General features: G+C 39.5%; 1 protein-coding gene across 2 annotated transcripts in view; it reads right to left on the reverse strand.

Annotated features, from left to right (window-relative positions):
• The window catches only part of METTL15 (methyltransferase 15, mitochondrial 12S rRNA N4-cytidine), a 265624-nt gene that overhangs the window by 34066 nt on the left and 209611 nt on the right, over positions 1-21947 (reverse strand). The window lies entirely within an intron of this gene.

The following is a 21947-nucleotide window of genomic DNA, read 5'->3' on the forward strand; positions in this document are numbered from 1 at the left end:
TTAATTATTGGTGATTGGAATGCAAAAGCTGGAAATAAGGAAGAAGGAAAATAGTGGAAAAATTCATCCCTGATGATAAAAATGAAGCTGGAAACCATAATTTCATGATGATAAAAATGACTTTTTCATTGCTAATATCTTTTTTCAACTATAAAACTGTCGACTATACACACATGGAGTGCTACAGATGGAATACACAGAAATCAAATAGGCTGCATCTGTGGGAAGAGATGAAACTCAATATCAGTAGCTAAAACGAGGCCAGAGGCCAACGGAGGACAGACCCGCAATTGCTCATATGTAAGTTCAGGTTGAAGCTGAAGAAAATTAAAACAAATCCACAGAGATAAAATATGTTGCAATATATCCCACCTGAATTCCCAGAACATCTCAAGGACAAATTTGGCACCTTTAACACTGATGTTAGAAGACCTGATGAGCAATGGGATGATATCAAGTGTATCATACATGGAGAAAGCAAAAGTTGACTTGAAAGACAGGAAATAAAGAAAGGATCCCAGTGAATGTCAGAAGGGATTCTGAAACTTGCTCTTAGCTGTACAGTAACTAACGCAAATGGAAGAAAGGATGAACTAAAAGAGCTGAACAGAACATTACAGAGGGCAGCTCGAGAAGACAAAGCATAAAATTATAATGAAATGTGCAAAGGCCTCGAGTTAGAAAACCACAAAGGAAGGACACAGTCAGCACACCTTAAATGGAAAGAACTCAAGAAAAAATTCAGAGTTACAATATCGAAACATTCTATGGGCCAAGTATTGAATGATGCGGGAAACATCTAGAGAAGATGGAAAGAAGATAGAGTCACTGTACAATAAAAAAACTAGTCAAACACTCAACCATTTCAAGAAGTAATATAAAATCAAGAACCAATGGTGCTGAAGGAAGAAGTCCAAGCTGCACTGAAATTGATTCTTGTGAATAAATTCCACAAGAAATTTATGGAATATCAATGGAATATTTCAATAAGCTGATGAAACACTAGGAATATTCACATGTCTATGCCAAGAATTCGGAAGACAGCTTCATGGTCAATTGACTGGAAGCAATTCATCTTTGTACTCATACCAAAGAAAGGTGATTCAATGGAATGCTCAAATTGTAGAACAATATCATTAATATCAAAAGCAAATAATTTTTTTCCAAAGATCATTCAACAATGGCTGCAGCAGTACAATGATAGGGAGCTAACAGAGGTTTAGGCAGGTTTCAGAAGAGAACACAGAACAAGGAATATCATTGCTGTTGTCAGGTGGCTCTTGGGTGAAAGCAGAGACTAATATAAAGGTGTTTCCTCATGTTTTATTGACTATGCATGGACCATAAATAACTATGCATAACTTTGAGCATCTCAGCACAGGCTCAACTCTACAGGCCTGCAGGAACCTGAGTGATTGCTGATCTGAAGAGCATTTTCCCCTCACATAGCCTGGCTCCGGAGCCCAGGTCAGCACCATGTCCCATGGCAGTGAGGCCTCGCCCACGTCCACATTCTATTAAGCATCACTAGAACATGGAGGGAAAAGAAGGGGAAAATATTTAAATAAATATATGTTAATATATTTTTTATATATATAAATAATCTCTCTCTATATATAAATCTTTTATTTTGTGCTGGTTTTTCTCTTTTACTTTCTGTGTTTTCTTCTTTCTTTTCTCTCTTCCTCCTTTTTCATTATTACTATTACTTCTCTTACGCCCTTTTGTATAGGTTTTCCTTCTATCTCTTTTTTCTCCCTCCACTTTCACTATATCACCTTTTACTCTCCTCTTTTATAGCTTTGTCTTCTTTCTCTCTCTCCATTTGTTTCTTTTACCTCCCAATTTAAAAAAAATTTAAAATTTTTAACTTTTAAAATTTTCTTTATTACTAAACAAAAAAAGGGGCTGCTAAGGGTACCCGACAGACCAGGTCAAAGCAGCCTGGGGTCACTCACTGAGGCTCCAGCTCCCACTCCAGTCACTGAAATATCTCACCACTGCAGGTCACTAAGCCTTTGGGAAATTCTGCCTACACAGCAGTCCGACCCATGCTTATAGCACGTCATAGGCAGTCGCATGAAAGAATCCTTAACAGTAACACAGACAAGATTTCCCTGGCCTTGCAGAAACATGGGGCCCATGAAAGGATCGCGGAAAAATCAACAGACCACATCACTCCCAACAGAAAAAAACAAAGAGAAAACAGTAGAAAAGCTAACATCTCTCATAGAAGAAACAGATACAGATCTGCCACAGAAGGAAATCTTCAGAAGCCTGCTCACAGTAATATAGGAGCTGAGGGAAGCAACCCAGAATAAGGATGAAATGAGAGAGGAGATTAATTCCACAATAGAGGGAATGAAGTCCACCCACCAAAGGGAACTGTAGGATCTAACAGAGGAAGTAGCAGCAGCCACACACAAGGTCACAGAATTTACGGTTAAGCTTGAGGAGGTAAAGAACCGTATCAGTGATCTCGAGGTCACTCAAACAGACCTAAGCAAGCAAGAAAGATAGTCAGATAGGAAAATTAAAGAAACAGAAGATAGCCTGAGATCAGTGACAGATGCTATGAAGAGGAATAATATTCAAATAATGGGTATACCAGAGCACAACACAACACACAAGTCGACAGCCAAGATAGCAAAGGAATTTCTGGAAGAAAACTTTCCTACCCTAAAAAGGGAGAAACAGGCACTCATACAGGAAGCAGAAAGGACGCCAGCTAGACTAGACCCCAAGAAGAAAATGCCAAAACATATAATAGTAAAAATAACCAACTTAGAGGAAAAAGAAAATTTTACAAGGAGGAAGAGAGTCACATACAAAGGAGCGCAGTTAAGAATATGCTAGACCTATCAGCAGATACCAAGAAGAGGAGAGAATGAAGCAACATCTTCTAAACTCTAAAAGAAAAATATGCCTCCCCCAGAATCCTGTACCCTGGTGAGATAAGGGTGTTTCCAGGACAAGGAAAGACTCAAAGAAAATGCTGCAAGACACCCGACCCTGTGGAAGAAACTGGCTCACTATGGCCAGAGGACCAACCTCCAAGAAGAACAAACAGGATACCACCATATAGCCCATCTCCATCTAGAAGCCAACATGCCAGCAACAATTACCAGGACAACAGGGTCTCAGATGGAAACAAAGACAAGAAAGAAACTCTCCATTCAAACACAGCACACTGACATAAAGTGAGATATGTAGAGCACCAAAACACAGAGTATGGCAACTATGAATCCAGAGATAGTAATAATAATTCTGAAACCCAATGGACTCAATTCATACATTAAAAGAAAAAGGTTTGAGGACTGGCTCAGAAAACATAATCCATCAATCTTTTGACTGCAAGAGACACGTCTTAAGCGCACAGATTAGAATATGCTAAGAATAAAGGGTTGGCAGAAAGTTTACCATTCGAATTGTAACTCCAAAAAGGCAGTGGTGGCTATCTTAAACTCCGACAAAATGGACCTCAAGATCCAAACCATAAAAAAGAGACAAAGAGGAACACTACATAATGCTCAAAGGTTCAGTAAACCAAGAAGCATTTAGCATATTGAATATTTTTGCTCCTAATAAAGGTGCGGCGAATTTAGTCAAACTATTAAAAAGTTGAAAAAAGAAATCACGGGCTCAACAATCATAGTAGGTAACTTTAACACTGCACTATCAGAGAAAGACAGATCACTGGGTAAGAAGCTCAGCAAAGAGGCCATAGAGTTAAACATTGTAATTAGACAACAGTGCCTAATAGACATTTATAGAGCTTTCCACCCAAATGCAAAGGATTTCACAATCTCCTCTAGACCACATGAATCTTTTTGAAGAATAGACCACACGCAGAAACACAAGTCCAGCCTGAGTACATTCAAACACATAGATATCCAGACAGACATCTGGATCACCATGAGATAAAGCTGGAGATTAATAAGAGGATTCCCAGAAAAGCAAGGGCAACCAATTGGAGGATGAACAATGATTTCCTGTGACATGAATAGGTACAGGCCCAGATTAGAGAGGATATTAGGAAGTTTCTAGAAACTAACAAGAACGAGAATGCAACACATCAAAACTTATAGGACACTGCAAAGGCAGTTATCAGAGGTAGCTTGATATCATTAAACGCATATATGAAAAAAGATGAGAGGCGTATGATAGATACGTTAACACAAATCCTCCAACAACTAGAACAGAGTCAGCTGAAAAACTCCTCCAATAGCAAGAGAAAAGAAATAATAAAAATCAGGGCGGAGTTAAACCAGTGGGAAGAAAACAATGCAAAAGATAAATGCAGCTGAAAGTTCGTTCCACGAAAGAATTAACAAAATTGACAGTCCTCTAGTATACCAGGATAGAAAGGAGCAAACATCAATAGCCAGGATGAGGGATGAAACAGGGGTAATAACAACAAACCCCAATGAGATTAAAAGGATAATAACAAAGTACTATGAAGTTTGTATTCTAATGAACTCAGAAACATGGAAGATATGGATAAATATTTGGAAAACCAGGGTCTCCCTAGATTATCTCAGACAGAGATCAAGAACCTCAACAAACCCATAGCAAAAGAAGAAATAGAGGGTCAACAAAAACCTACCAACACAAACAGCCCCAGGGCCAGATGGCTTCACAGCAGAATTCTACCAAGCAATCAGGGGAAGAGTTGACACCGATCCTCAAGTATTCCATATCATAGAAGAGGATGGCAAACTCCCAAACTCATTTTACGAAACCAGCATTACTTTGGTATCCAAACAGGGCAAAGACCCCACAGGTATAGAGAATTACAGACCAATATCTCTAATGAATATAGATGTAAAAATCCATAACAAAATATTGGCCAATAGAATAAAAAGAGTATAAAACATATCATCTACCACAACCAGGTAGGATTCATCCCAGGGATGCAGGGATGGTTTAACATCCAAATATCCATCAATATTATACATCACAGCAAGTAGAAAAAGGATAAAAAACCATATGATAATAAATGCAGAAAAAGCATTTGACAACATCCAACACCCATTCCTTATCAAGACACGCATGAAGACAGAATTGGAAGGTAAGTTCCTCAAGGTGATATAAGCTATCTATGAAAGGCCAACAGCCAACATCATAGTCAATGGCGAAAAGACAAAACAATCCCACTGAAAAAGGATACAAGACAAGGATGGCCCCTCTCCCCAATTCTATTCAATATTGTTTTAAAGGTTCTGGCTAACAACATAAGACAGTGGAAGGACATCAAAGCAATACAAATGGGAGAGGAGGTGAAACTATCGCTATTTGAAGACATGATCCTGTACATTGAAAACCCCAAAAGCTCTACAGCAGGAATACTTACAGCGATAGAGGAATATAGAAGAGTGGCAGGATACAAGATCAATAAACAGAAACCAGTAGGTTTTCTATACACATCAGACAGGACCATGGAAGAGGGGATTTAGAAGGAAGTACCCTTCACAGTAGCTAAGAACAAACTGAAATACCTAGGAATATATTTAACAGAAAATACTAAAGACCTATGCAAGGAATACTATAAAACCTTGTCTGTGACAAGGGTCACAAAAACATCAAGTGAGGAGCAGATGCCCTTTTTAACAAGTGGTGCTGGAAACAATGGATATCCACATGTAGAAAGATGAAAAAAGATGTTTACCTCACCCCATAAACAAGAATAAACTCAAGGTTGATCATAGACCTAGAAGTTAAACCTCAAACAATCAGGACCATCAAGGAGGGAATTGGGTCTAACCTCAGAGTCCTGACCCAGGGAACTCATAGGCTCACTGCCATAGGGACAGGTACACACACAGGTGAACTGGAAATCGACAAATGGGATTTAATAAGAATAAAGCACCTGTACACCTCGAAAGACTTCACCATGAGGGTGACAAGACAACCCACAGATTGGGAGAGGATTTTTAGTAATGACACATCGAACAAAGGGCTGATTACTAAAATCTACAACACCATCATGACTTGCAAAAAGAGGAAATCAGTTAACCCCCTTAGGAAGTGACAAAAGAACTGAAAAGAACTTTCTCTAGGGAGGAGAACCATATGGCCAATAAGCATATGAGAAAGTGTTCCAGGTCATTAGTCTTAAGAGAAATGCAAATGAAAACAACCATGAGATACCACCTAACACCCCTGAGGCTAGCCCAAATCAGCAAGTCAGAGAGCAACAAGTGTTGGAAGGGCTGTGGTAAAGTAGGGACCCTCCTCCACTGCTTGTGGTTGTGTAGATTTGTACAGCCACTGTGGAAAGGAATCTGGCGATACTTAAAATGGAAATTGATCTACCTTATGACCCAGCAATCCCTCTACTGGGCATATATCCGGTGGAAGCAACAAATAAAACATGACCAGTCTTGTAGTACAACTGCAAACTTGGAAACAGCCTAAGTTTTCATCGATAGACGAGTGGATTAGTAAACTCTGGCACATTTACACAATGGAGTACTATGCAGCATTGAAAAACAAGGATGATCACAGGAAACATGTCGTTTCTTGGGGAGAGCTGGAAGGAATCATGTTAAGCGAGGTAAGCCAAACTCAAAAGGACAGGTATAACATGAATCCCCTGAGGTAAGTAAAATCAGCACACCAGGAATAGAAGAATAAACACGTATCTCACAATAAGCGGGTGGAAGCATAAGATAGTTGGAAGGAAGGCAAGCGACACCTAGGGAAGTACATGAGAGTCCAACATAAAGAAGGGGGGCTGGTGGAGTGAGAACCGGTGTGGGGAGAAACTGAGTTGATGGCACAGGGAGTACTGGTTGTGTCCCCATAGAACTGGAACATGCATACAGACCCCACCATGACACGCCAAACCAGGAGGGCAACGTAATGCGTGGAGGTATCCACAAAGAGACTGGACCAGATGCCAGTCCTAACCAGAATTAGCCCAACCCCTACCATTGAAGGGAGTACCACAGAAAATGAAAATAGATCGTCTGGTGTGGGAAAGGAACTGACCTACCACACCACACCCAGAAGGAAGGTGAAGCAAAGGAAGGAGGAAGAATGGAGCAGAGCACACCTGGGCCCACCAAGCTCAGAGGATGATAGCCCTGCTCGGAGAGCCCATTGTACAGAGAGGACCATATAGCCATGGTGAGGTGCAATATCCTGTACTGATCCATGGCCCTACACGGACCAGCACTGGAGACGCAGTGTGGGATGTGCGACTGAGCTGACTCCACCACACTGAGGCAAAACACTGGGGCGTGCAATGGAGTGGCGGGAGAAGCAGAGCAAGGAGGACCCGAGGGAGTATAAAGGATGGACTCTGGGGCTAGGACGTGGTACCCCATTAGACTCGTCTGGAGAACACTCCTAAAGGTAAACAGACCCTGAACTACTAACTGATTTTTTTTCTGTCTTTTTGTTTTGTTTTTCTCTTCTTTTAAATTTTGTATATCAGTGGCTTTTTTGTTTGTTAGCTTGTAGGTGTTGCTGCCGTCTTCGCCTTGTTTTTATGTGCCACTTTGGTGCTGTGAAAGCAATCCCTAATTTTATGCACATATTACTATATCTGCAGGTCCACCTAGATAAGATAGGCTGGACAAACAATGTGAGAAGAAAATAATGAGACCAATGGTCCCGAGGGACATGAGAGAGTGGGAGTTAGGGGAAGGGAGGAGGTGTTGGCCAGCCCACAGACATGGGAACAACGAGTGGTTCAAACCAGTGGCAGGGAGGGAATGAGAGGACTGGTAGGGAATGACAAAGGGCAAGGTAACCGAGAGGAATTACTGAAACCAGAATGAAGGCTGAACATGGTAGTGGGACAGGAGGAAAGTGTAAGGAAATAGAGCAAAGGAGTAGGAGGCAAAGGGCATACATATAAGCATAAATACAGACATGTACATATGTAAATATATTTATGTAGGAGGGAAACAGATCTATGTGCATATATTTATAAATTTAGTAGTAGGGTAGCAGATGGATATTGGGCCTCCTCGCACGCATTCCCTTAATACAAGAGCACCTTGCTCAGCTAAGCGGTCATTCCATGATACCCTCCTTCCCGACAAGATCGCTGAAGACAGACGTGTGCATAAGCAAACGTGGTGAAGACAGCTGATGGTGTCCGTCTATCAAAAAATATAGCATCTGGGGTCTTAAAGGCTTGAAGACAAATAAGCTGCTATCTAGCTAGAAAGCAACAAAGCTCACAGAGAAGAAGCACACAAGCCTGTGTGAACACGAGGTGTGGAAGGGATCAGGTAGCAGACACCAAAGGACAAAAACCATCATTGTGTGATCACCTTCCCCACATAAACGCTGAAGACAAATGTGTGCATAAATAAGTGTGGTGAAGAAGGCTGATGGTGCCTGGTTATTGAGAGACATGACATCTGGGGTCTTAAAGGCTAGAAAGTAAACAAGTGGCCATCTAGCTCAGCAGCAACAGAGCCCACATGGAAGCAGCACACCAACATGTATGATCATGAAGGGCCGAGGGGCCCAGGTTTCAAGCACCAAAGGCAGGGTGGGGGGGATCATATTGTGAATGAGGGGAGCGCGTGATGTGGACCCAATGCCTATCTGTAGACAACTGGACATCCTTGCAGAGGGGTAGTGGGGAGTAAATGAGTCACTCAGGTTCACTGTAGCAATAAAAAAACTCATAACCTTCCTCTAGTTGTTAAATGCTTCCTTCCCCCAACTATCATGGTCCCAATTCTACCTTGAAAACCTAGTTAGACCAGAGGATGCACAGCGATATAGATGGGAACTGGAAACACAGGGAACCTAGGACAGATGAACCCCTCAGGACTAGCGGTTAGAGTGGCGAAACCGGGAGGGAAGGGGGGGGTGTAGAAAGGGGGAACCAATCACAAGGATCTACATATAACCTCCTCTCTGGGGGATGGGCAACAGAAAAGTGGATGAAGGGAGACACCAGGCAGTGTAACATAAGATAAAATAATAATTTATAAATTATCAAGGCTTCCTGAGGGATGGGGCAGCGGGGAGGGAGGGGGAAAATGAGGAACTGATGCCAGAAGTTTAAGTGAAGAGCAAATGTCTTGAAAATGATGAGGGTAAGGAATGTACAAATGTGCTTTACACAATTGATGTATGTATGGATTGTGATAAGAGTTGTATGAGCCCCAATAAAATGATCTAAAAAAATTAATGAGTTTCCTATCACTTTTTGATTCTTGATGGATGGGTTTTCTAATTTGCGAATTTGAATCTAAACTTCCTCAATGATCTAAAAAATAATGGTCATCTATCTTTGATTTGGGCACGAGGTGAGATTTCAAATATAAAAAACAATGACCAGCATACACAATTTGCTGGAGATTCTAACTTGGTGAAACTTCAGTTATCCTCTGTTCCCCATTGTTCTGGTCATCACTAATTTCAAACCACTGGTAAAGAGGAAGCCTTTTAAAAAGGAAGAGTAGCAGAAACAAAAGAGATTACAAAAGTTACCATAAGTGAACACACCTTAAAGTCTATAAAGAACATCCTTATACTTTTCCCAAGTTCATTTCCTAAAATGCCTGAAAGGAATTTATTAATCACCTTAGTTTTTAGATGAGAAAGCAGAATTTTCTGTTCAAATTCACACAAAAAGCAAATTGAAGGACCAGAACTTGAACTGAGGTTCTTTGCTAAACTAGTTTCATGTTGTTGCTAGCTCTGGACTCATAGTGACCACATGCACAACCGAACGACACACTGCCTGGCCTTTCTGCAATGCTTTATTAGTCCCAGAATTAGTTGCGGATCCAATCTTTCTGATCACTGAGGCTTTCATTGGCTGCTATTTGGAAGCAGATCACAAATCCTTCTTAGTTTGGAAACCTTGATGAGCCTTATTTGTGCATCCTGATGACAAAATGCCTCCACTAACAGATGAATTAAGCATTTCAAGTACTGGCTAGAAACTGAACTTGCCTCACCCACATTGATGGAGACAGTTCTAAATTGGTGGCTTTCCTTGACATAATGAAATAATGGAAAGAACAGGGGACTATAGACTAATGTTAATTTAAAAATAAAATATGTGCAGGCTTTCGAGGAGAACAGTCACTCTTTCATGTAGATTTAAATGGTATCTAGAACATAGTTTTTAAGACTACACATATTTTATTAATTCTGCAAAATCTAGACTACAGCCATTTTTTAGTAGTAAAAAAATTCCAAAGTTAAGCACCACATATACTTGTGCATAAGCTGAGTTTTTCAGCATGTTTTTTTATTGCAGTTTTTGTGGTAAAATTAGGTGTCTTGGCTGATATTTGGTCCCAGTTATACTCGAGTATAAACGATACATCACTTTACTTTTCTTTTGAAAAGCTTGTAAGTTTTATATGTATCATTTATTAATTCTCTTTTATTCCCAAACCATTTTTAGGAGATAATCCAGACATCATCCCATTCCATAGTTAAGTAATATCAAACAGTGTTGTGCAATGGGCTACCATAATCAGTTTAAAAATTTTTCTCCCTTCTTGAACACCTTGAAATCAGCTCCTCCTTACCAGCCCCCACCTTCCCCGCCATAGTTCTTAAAGAAGAATAAGAAAACATATTTTACCAGAAAATAATTTTTCTTTATAGAATTCATAAAAAATAAGATAGGTAATGATATGTTAGACTTTGAAGATGAATAATCTAAAGTACTAAGAGGTCAATGTGTTTGGTTCTAATTTCCATATGATAGTGTTAGTTTTATTAGAACACATTGATGTGGGAGAGATTAACTTTCTATAGCCTACAAGAGATTGAACATCAATTTTTATTAGCATGTCATTTTACTAAATCCAAATCTCATAAAAATAGAAATTTCCTGATTGAATGTGCATTTGTTCAATGTACCATAAGAATGAAAAATTACGCCTTTTAATTAAAGGCAAAAAAGAATGAAAAATTATTTACTAAATTTCTTCCAAGAGTAAAATTCAGTACTGAGCACTGGACACAAGATGATTAAGCTACTCAAGGTCAGTACTCTCATGAAGCATATAGTTTATAGTCATTGCAACGGTAAAGGACAGAAGAGAACTACCTCATAGGGTTTCCTGTAGTGTAACTCTTTATAAAATGGAACTGCCAAATCTCTTACCTACAGAATTGCTGGTGGCTTAAAACTGCAAATGTTTGGGTTGGGAGTCAAACACTTTACCACTGGACCACCAGGACTCCTCAGTCTACAGCTGCACTGTCCAATGAAAATGCATTGTGGTATACAATATTATATATATATTCTGGGTCTTTGATACCTGATCCCATCCACACCTCATGATCACACAGGCTGGTTTACTTCTTACATGTAAGCTTTGTTGCTTCTGTGCCAGATGGCCATTTGTTTATCTTCAAGCCTTTAAGACCCCAGATGCTACATCTTTTGATATCTGGGCACCATCAGCATTCTTCACCACATTTGCTTATCAACCTGCTTTGTCTTTAGAGATCATGTCAGGAAGGTGAACATCATGGAATGGCAGGTTAATAGAACAAAGTATTCCTGCATTGAGAGAGTACTTGAGTAGAAGCCCAAAACAAAATCATATCATTGTGAATGAGGGTGGGGAGTGTGGAATGGAGACTCAAAGCTCATCTCTAGGCAATTGGACATCCCTTTACAGAAGGGACGACAAAGGGAGGAGATGAGCCAGTCTGGGTGCAGTGTAACACCGACAAAACACGCAAATTTCCCCTGGTTCTTTAATGCTTGCTCCCGCCACTATCATGACCCCAATGCTACCTTACAAATCTGGAATGGACCAGTGCATGGACATGGGTACAGACAAGAGCTGAAACACAGGGAATCCAGGACAGATAACCCCTCAGGACTAACATGGAGAGTAGCCATACCAGGAGGGTAAGGAGAAGGTGGGGAGAGATCAGGGAAACCGAAAACAATGATTTATCTATAACCCCCTCCCAGGTGGATGGACAACAGAAAAGTATAAAATATGGGGAAAAAAATCTATAAATTATGAAGGCTTCATGAGGGAGGGAGGGCTGAGGAGGGAGGGGAGAAAAACAAGGAGCTGATAAGAAGGGTTCAAGTGGAAAGAAAATGATGGAAACGTATGTACAAATGTGCTTGATGCAATGTATATATGTATGTATTATGATAAGAGCTGAATGAACCCCCAATAAAATGATATATTAAGAAAAAAAGAAAAAAAATAAACAGGTGGAATTTATCTTAATACTCGAATTAACAATATATTTTATATTATTATTTTAACATATAATTAACATAAATTAAAAATCATTTTATCGGGCTTGTACAACTCTTATCACAATGCATCAATACATCCATTGTGTCAGCATATTTGTTGCCATCATCATTAGCCAAATATTTTCTTTCTACTTGAGCCCTTGATATCAGCTCATTTCCCCCCCCCTTCCACGCAGCATCCCCCCCATGAACCATTGATATTTTATAAATTATTATTTTGTCATATCTTAAACTGTCCAACTTCTCCCTACACCCACTTTTCTTTTGTCTGTCACCCAGGGGGAGGGTATATGCAGATCCTTGTTCTCCCTTTCTACCCCACCTACACTCCACCCTCCCACTATCAGAACTCTCACCACTGGCCTCGAGGGTTCATCTGTCCTGGATTCCCTGTGCTTCTAGTTCTTATCTGTACCATTGTACATCCTCTGGTCTAGCCAGATTTGTAAGGTAGAATTGGAGTCATGACAGTGTGGAGAGGAGGAAGCATTTAAGAACTAGAGGAAAGTTGTATGTTTCATCGTTGCTCCACTGCACCCTGACTGGCTCATCTCCTCCCCACGACCCTTCTGTAAGGGGATGTGCAGTTGCTTTGAGTCCCTGCTCTGCACTCCCCATCATCCACAATGATTTGATTTTTTTGTTCTTTGATGCCTGATACCTGATCCCATCGGCACCTCTTGATCACACAAGTTGGTGTGCTTCTTCCATGTGGGCTTTGTTGCTTCTCAGGCATATGGCCGCTTGTTTACCTTCAAGCCTTTAAGACCCAGATGCTAAATCTTTTGACAGCTGGACACAATGAGCTTTCTTAACCACATTTTCTTATGTCCCACTTTGTCTTCAGTGATAGTGTTAGGAGGTGAGCATCATGGAATGCCAATTTAATAGAACAAAGTGCTCTTGCATTAAGGGAGTACTTGAGTGGAGGCCCAATGGTCATCTGCTACCTTAATACTAAACCTATAAATATATGCACATTGATCTATTTTCTAATCATCATATATATATTTACATATATACATGCCTGTATTTAGATCTCTATCAATGCCCTTTGCCTCCTAGTTCTTTCCTCTATTTCCTTTTACTTTCCTCTTGTCCCACTATCATATTCAGCCTTCATTTGGGTTCCCATAATCCCTCTCATTTACATTACACTTGGTCACACACTACCAAACCTCCTACACCCTCCTCAGCACTGATTTGGATCACTTGTTCCCTTGTCCCTAGATTTGTTAACACCTTTCCTCCACCACCCTCTCTCCCATGTCCCCCTGAAACCATTGGTCCCATTGTTTTTTCCTCCAGATTGTTTATCTAGCTATCTTATCTAGATAAACCTGCAGAGATAATAATATGCACACAAAAATGAGACAGAGCAAAAACAAAGCAACAAAACAACAACAAAAAATAATGACAGGGAAAAAAAAAAGAAAAGCCTATAAATAGTTCAAAGTCTGTTTGTTGACCTTTAAGAGTGTTGTCTACTCAAGTCTGATGGGATGCCACCCCCTGGTCCCAGTCTACTTTTGGTATTCCCTGAGGACTTTGTTACTCTGTTCACCTTGCTGTTCTGTTGCATACTCTTAGTGTGTCGTGTCAGTGTGGTGGGGTCAGAGCCATAGTTTATTATGATGAGATAGTTTGTATTCTTTTTTTTCAATCAAATGCCTTCAAATTCGGATGTGTTTTAAAATATATTTATGATATTTTTCAATTTAGGGTTGTCATATGCACGTAGAAACAACTATATTGGAATGTTAAAGTTAGTATAAAAAATCACACCCAAAAAAAAGGAAAAAAAAGAAAAATCACAGAACTGTTCAAGCAATAAGAGACAGCATAATCAATATAAGGAAATGCAGTGCAGAGGGAACATACAAAAGAGAGTTTAACTAATTTGAGTAGGGCTGAAAGAGTCTTCCTAGAGAAAAAAACATTTTTTTTAATTGAACTCTAAAGATAAGCTTGAAGTAGCCAGAGGAAAGGCTAGGGGTACAGCAGGGATATGAGAGACCATGCAAAAGTGGACTATTTCAGGTGGGGGTGTTATATGCTTGTAGATGAGAGTGTATTCTGTGTGAGAGGACAGCGACAAGTTCAATATGGCTGGAGATTAGATTATCTAAACCATAAGAAAGATGACTATGAGTTTTGTAAACCATGTGAGATTTTGGCCTTTGTTTTAATGAATCTGTCCTTTCTATACCACAAAGACTGGAACTAATTTCAGAATGAAATGTCTTCGTCTTCACTGGAATGCTATGAGGAATAGCTGAGACAAAAAAAAACTAAAGCTTGATGACCATTTATGAGAGGGGAGAAGAGCCTAGTTCTAGGTTGAGATCATCTACCTCAGGCTATTTAGGTCTCTAACCCTCCAACTATAAAAATATTGAATTGGAAATTATGTTTAATGAGTGTGATTTATTATTTATAAATCATATTTTCTTAGAGAGAACACAGTATGGAACACTATTTATAGTGTTAGATGTTTATACAGAAAATAAATTTATTTATAAATTTATAGTATATTTCCTAGCTGGTAATTTTGAAAAGCATTACTAATATCAGCTGGATCTTGGCAGAAAGCAGAGACTATCAGAATGATACTTACCTGCATTTAATTTATTATGCAAAAACATTTGACTGATCATACCAAATTATGGATAATATTGTGAAAAATGGGATTTGAGTACCCTAGGTTGTGCTCTTGCAGAAACATTTAATTGCATTTAAATAGAAAGTGTTATAGGTCAAGGAGTAGTCAACACACACACACACACACACACACACACACACACTCCCAAAAAACCAACGGGATAAAACCTAGTGTGAAATCAGGCAAAGTATGCATCTGGATTCTATCTTTTCACCATCCTTATTTCATCTGTATGCTGAGAAAAATAATCAGAGAAGCTGGAATCTATGAAGAACACTGTATCAGGATTGGAGGAAGGCTCATTAGAATCTGTGCCATGCAGGCGACACAGTCTTGTTACTGAAGGGGAAGAAGGCTTGAAACACTTATTGTTATGACGAAGGTTGATAACTGCAGCCTTCAGTATGGATTATAACTCAATGTAAAGAAGCCACAAATCCTCCTTGGAGCACCAGACAAGATCATGATAAACGGAGAACAGATCTAAGTTGACAAGGATTTCATTTTACTTTGATTATGATCAATGACCACGAAAGTGGCAGCCTGGGAAACAAATGGCATAGTGCATTGGGCAAATAGGCTGCTCAAGAACTCGGTGGAGTGGTAAAGAGAAAAGATGCCATTTGGAGGACTAAAGTGCATTCGTATACTATGTAACTCAAGCCACAGTGTTTTTAATTGCCTCATATGCACGTGAAAGTTGGATAATGAATACAGAAGACCAAACAAGAACTTATACATAGAAAATATTCAAAGTACAGCCAGAATGCTCCTGGAAGTGAGGATGGTGAAATTGGCCTCACGTACTCTGGGCAGGTTACCAGGAGATACAGTACAGAGAGAAGGACATTATGCTTGGTTAAATAGAATGCCAAGGACAAAGGGGAAGAACTCCAATGAGATGGACTGACAACGCTGACACCAACAAAAAGCTCACATACAACAATTGTGAGGATGCTGCAGTACCAGGCCGTGTTTTATTCTGCCCTACACAGGATGACTATGAGTCAGAGACGACTCAATAGCATTTAACAATAATAACAGCTCTGAATAATTGAACATGATAATGAAGTCCTATGGGGTTGTTTTTGAAATTTACCTTTAAAATTATTTATATCTTACTGAGTTGGTTATTTTTTAAAAAAATTCACAGTGCCTGCAATATTTCAATTTAAGGTGTGCAATTTGTCTTCTGGTGCTCCCAGGATATTGAAGAGTATTGGAATTGTCGTAACTTATACAAGCACGGGGCACCAGACTCTCGCTGCAAAAAACTCAGTGACCCTATTGGACAGAGTAGAACTGCCCCGTGGGCTTCTGAGACTAAATCTATGGGAATAGAAAGCTTCATCTTTTTTTTTTTTTTTGAGGAATGGCTGGTACTTTTGAACTGCTGACACTGAGGTTAGCAAACCCCTTCTAATCCATTAAGCCACCAGGGCTCTTCCATAAAGACCTACAGTGTCAGAAACCCATAGAGGCCATTCTGTCCTATCCTACAGGGTCAAGTAAAAAGTGACCTGATGACACCAGGCTCTAGGTGGCACAGATTACCACTTAATTCTACTACGTATATTTTGATTCTAAGTGCTCTGGTTTTTATTGCACTATTAGGTTATTAGCTTATAGAAATCAAAATTATTGAATTATTTTTCCATAAATTAACATATGGGATTAATTATGTGTTAGGTACTATGATATGTATTCTTGACAGTGCTTCTTAACAGTCTTGAACTTACCCTCTATGCTCAGGTATAAGTCAGCCCAAATGTCAGCGAAGGCACCTAATTTTACCACAAAAGTGCATTAAAAATGTGCTGAAAAATTGGCTTATACATGAGTAATACGGTACTTATTTTGAATTTATTAGAACCAGAAAGAGACATTCAAGTAGAGTTAGTGTATAGCACTGCTTGACATCAAGTGTGTGTTAAATAAAGCCTGCTCGGTGACAGTGCTGGAATGAATGGTTGCTGTTCTGTGCCCGGGCACTGGCTTTGCGCACAGCACCCTATGAACAACAAAGCAAACCCTTTCCTGGCGCTGAGCCATCCCATCCTCACACTTGTTGCTGTGTTGGCCCACTGCTGCAGCCACAATGCCGATCCACTTTGTTGAGGGTCGTTCTCTTTCGTATTGACCCTCTACTTTACAAAGCATGATGTTCTTTTCCAGGGACCGGTAGATCTTGACAATATGTTCAAAGTATGTGAAACAAAGTCTCACCATGGTTTCTTCTAAGAAATGTTCTGACTGTACTTTTTCTAAGACAGATTTGTTAGTTCTTCCATCATTCCACATGCACTTTCAATGTTCTTGGCAAACACCATGATTCAAGCACATCAGTTCATCTTCAGTCTTCCTTATCCATAGCTGAACTATGTTCATCTCCTTATCCATAGCTGAACACAGTGCCATGCACACGCAGTGACTGAAAACACCATAGAGTGTGTCACTTGATAGGAGTGTTTTGCAGAAGATTTGCCAATGCACTGCATAATTTGTTCTCTTGACTGGTGCTTCTATAAGCATTGATTATGGATCCAAACAAAAGGAAGTCCTTGTCAACTTCAATCTTTTCTCCATTTATCATGATGTTGTTTATTACTATAGTTGTAAGGATTTTGGTATTCTTTACACAGAGTTGCAATCAATATACATGGATGAAGGCTGAGTCCTTGATCTTAATAAGCAATTGTCCCCTGTCAGTAAGCAAGGCAGTGTGTATGTGTATATCGAAGGTTCCTAATAAGCCTTCCTTCAATCTCGATAGATTGCTTCTTCATACAGTCCAATTTCTTGAATTATTTGCTCAGTGTGATAGTTACATAATTATTTTTTCTTTTTAAAAAAATAAATCATTTTATTGGAGGCTTTTACAGTTCTCCAACAATCCATACATCAATTGTCTCAAGAAAATTTGGACATATGTTGCCACCATCATTTTCAAATATTTTCTTTCAACTTGAGCCCTTTGTATTAGCTCCTTTATTTTTTAAAAAACATTTCATTGGGGACTCTTACAACTCATCACAATCCATCCATCCATCCATTGTGTCAAGCACACTTGTAATCATCATCAGTCTCAAAACATATGCTCTCTGCTTGAGCCCTTGGTATCAGCTCCTCAGTTTCCCTCTCCCTCCTAGCATCCCCCACTCCCATGAACCCTTGATAATTTATAAATTATTATTTTTTCACGTCTTAAACTGTCCAACGTCTCCCTTAACTCACTTTTCTGTTGTCTGTCCTCCGGGGGGGGGGGGGGGTTATATGTAGATCCTTGTAATCGGTTCCCCCTTTTTTACCCCACCTTTGCTCTACCCTCCCAGTATCACCACTCTCACCACTGGTCCTGAAGGATTCAACTGTCCTGAATTCCCTGTGTTTCCAGTTCCTACCTGTACCAGTGTACATCCTCTGGTCTAGCCAGATTTGTAAGGTAGTATTGGAGTCATGACAGTGTGGGGAGGAGGAAGCATTTAAGAACTAGAGGAAGGTTGTATTTTACATCGTTGCTCCACTGCACCCTGACTGGCTCATCTCTTCCCCATGACCCTTTTGTAATGAGATGTGCAGTTGCCTACAGATGGGCTTTGAGTCCCTGCTCTGCACTCCCCGTCATTCACAATGATTTGATTTTTTGTTCTTTGATGCCTGATACCTGATCCCATCGGCACCTCTTGATCACACAGGTTGGTGTGCTTCTTCAGTTTGGGCTTTGTTGCTTTTCAGGGAGATGGCTGCTTGTTTATCTTCAAGCCTTTAAGACTCCAGATGCTATATCTTTTGATAGCTGGGCACCATCTGCTTTCTTCACCACATTTGCTTATACACCTGCTTTGTCTTCAGCTATCGTGTCGGGAAGGTGAGCATCATGGAATGCCAGTTTAACAGAACAAAGTGTTCTTGCATGGAGGGAGTACTTGAGTGGAGGCCCAATAGCCATCTGCTACCATAATATTAAACCTATAAATATATGCACATAGATCTATTTCCTTACCATCATATATAAATATATTTACATATGCACATGCCTACATGTAGACTTCTATCAATGCCCTTTGCCTTCTAGTTCTTTCCTCTATTTCCTTTTACTTTCCTCTTGTCCCACTATCATGTTCAGCCATCATTCGGGTTTCAGTAATTCCTCTTGGTTACATTGCCCTTAGTCAAGCCCCACCAGTCCTCTTACACCCTCCTCGCCACTGATCCTAGATAACTTGTTGTTCCCTGTCCCTAGGTTTGTTAACACCACTTCCTTTGCCCCACCTTCCACTCTCTCATGTCCCCCTAGAAACACTGGTCTCATTGTTTTCTCCTCCAGATTGTTTATCCAACCTATCTTATCTAGATAAACTTGCAGAGATAATAGTATGCACAAAAACAAGTAGAGCAAAATAAAGCAACAAGAGAAAACAAACAACAACAACAACAACAAAACTAATGACAAAAAAGAGAAAAGCCTGTAAATAGTTAAAGGTGTATTTGTTGACCTTTAGGAGTGTTTTCTGGTTGAATCTGAGGTAGTTACGTAATTTTATACCAATTTGAAGTTATATAAAAGTGTAGGTGTGATAGCCAACCTTCAGTCAGGCCATAGCCCAATGATTCTTCCTTATGAGTGTGGCTGCTGTCTCTGAAGGAGGCCCTGGGGAACCGCTCCAACTCTCTCAGCCTTGTCTCTTCTGCTTGCTGGCCTGCTGGAGCCCTGCCATCTTTCAACCAACCTTGGACACCAGCCTGTGATCTTCCTGCATTCTGCATCACTGCATGTAACTGCATGAGTCTGAAGAGGGACTTATGAATTAGTACCAGACTTATGGACTTGAGTTGGAGTGGACTGGGATGTTTTCTTGATATGTGATTACTTCTTGATATAAAGCTCTTTCTTACACATGTATGAGTGTCATTGGATTTGTCTCTCTAGTCAACCCAGCCTACCACATTCAGCATACAAATTGAATAAACATGTTAAGAAAATACCAACCTAACACCCACCTTCCCAATTTTAAAGCACTCAGTATTTCCCTGTTTTATTAGAAGAAATACCTCTTGGTCTATGTGTAGGGTATGCATGACCACAATGAAACGTTCTGGAATTCTCATTTTTCTCAATGTAATACATAGTTCATTATGATCTGTACCATTGAATGCCTCTCAATAAATTGATAATAACACAAGTAAATATCTTTATTTTTGGTATTTACTACTTTTAGCCAAGATTCATGTAATGTCAGCTATGATACCCTTTGTGGCACATCCTTTTTGGAGTCAAGCTTACATTTCTAGCAGCTCCCTGTTGATGTACTGCTATAATTGCCGTTGAATTATTTTCAGCAAATCTTTACTTGCCTGTGATATTAATGGTAGTGTTTGATAATTTCTGCACTCTTTGGGGCTGTCTTTATTCATAACGGGTACAGTATGGATCTCTTGCAGTCGCTTGGCCAGATAACTGTCTCCTAAATTTTGGGGCACAGACTAGTGAGTCCTTCCAGTGCATCTGCTTGTTGAAAACATTGCTATTGGGATTCTGTCAATTCACACAGTTTTGTTCTTTGCTAGTGCTTTCAGTGTACCTTGGACTTCTTTCGGTATCAACAGTTCTGGATTATATTCTACCTTTTGAAATGGTTCCATTTCCTTTAACCAGTTCTTTTTGATAGTGACTCTGTATTCTTTCTGTCATATTTTTATGTTTCCTGTATCATTCAACATTTTGCCAATGTTATTGTAGCTGGTCAGAATTGAGTTCAGGTTATATTAAATGATAAGAGTTTCTACTATAATTAGAGGTTTTTTTACACTATATTTTGATTCAGTCAATTGATCTTATAATCTATTTATGTATAAGTTTGGTCTTCACAGGGTTTTATCTGATTCATTTCCCACTCCACCTTCAATATTTACTCGAATACTCGGCCAGGAAAGCTGGTGACACAGTGGTTATGCATTGGGCTGCAATCTGCAAGGTCTGTAGTTCAAAACCACCAGCCCTCTCTCAGGAGAAAAAGGGAGCTTTCTCCTTCCATAAGCAGTCACAGTCTCAGAAATGGACAGGGGCAGTTCTACTCTGCCCTATAGTGATGCCATGAGTCGGTATCTACTCGATGGCAGTGAGTTCGGTTTTGGATTTTGTAATAGTTGGCACCAGCAGATTACCTCAAAATACTTTTTAACAAATGAGCACAAAATGGAAACATTTTTGTTTTTTATGTTTTCTCATCTTTCAGAACATTATATCCCCATCAGTGAAACTGTATCATGGACATTTGAAATCTGAAAATGTCTCATTATAGAGAACTCAATGAATGTTTAAAGACCTTTCGCTAAATGAGGTTTTACCTATAAATATATGAATATTCTCTCTTTCACTATATAATTTGTCATAGCACTAATGTATTTTTTACTTCATAATCTTTCTGAGAATACATTGTTCCTATTTTGTATCTTCATATACTTTTCAACTAATACAAAAGAATAAAGGCATATTCCCAAGTATGCCTCAAGTTCATGAACTTACAGCTCTTGATTAGCACTGATTCTGCCATTAATTAAGATTGAAACCTTTAGCAAACCTCTAATGTCCTTGAGTCTCAGTTTGTTCAGTTATCAGAATAGGCTCCTTGATTCATCAGTCTGTAGGGCATAACCCCAACTTCTGGCACCAGAAGATCCTAGTTTGTGATATGAATACAAATGTGATTTCTCATTGCTATTTTTTCCAACAGGGGAGGTAAATAAGCATACACATAGTTAGCTAAAGAACTATAGAAAAAAGGCAGAGGGTGCTAGTGAGTATGGAGTGGAGGAAAAGGGCAAGGGAAAGGTGGGTTCAATGTCAGCATACTAATCTGCAGACAATTGTTTTTGGAAAAAAATGCCATGGTCTATTTTGTGCACACAGGACCTACAGAATGTGTGCTTTTACTGTACAGAAGAAATTCCGATGATAATTTAGAAGGGCCTAGAGGTATACAGTGTAAAATGTAATGATTTCATCATTCTTTTGTATTTTATGTTCATAAGTAAGTGGACTGAAGTCTTTTT

The sequence above is a fragment of the Tenrec ecaudatus genome, chromosome 4 (genome assembly GCF_050624435.1).
Source record: "Tenrec ecaudatus isolate mTenEca1 chromosome 4, mTenEca1.hap1, whole genome shotgun sequence".
In the NCBI taxonomy this organism is placed as follows: Eukaryota; Metazoa; Chordata; class Mammalia; order Afrosoricida; family Tenrecidae; genus Tenrec; species Tenrec ecaudatus.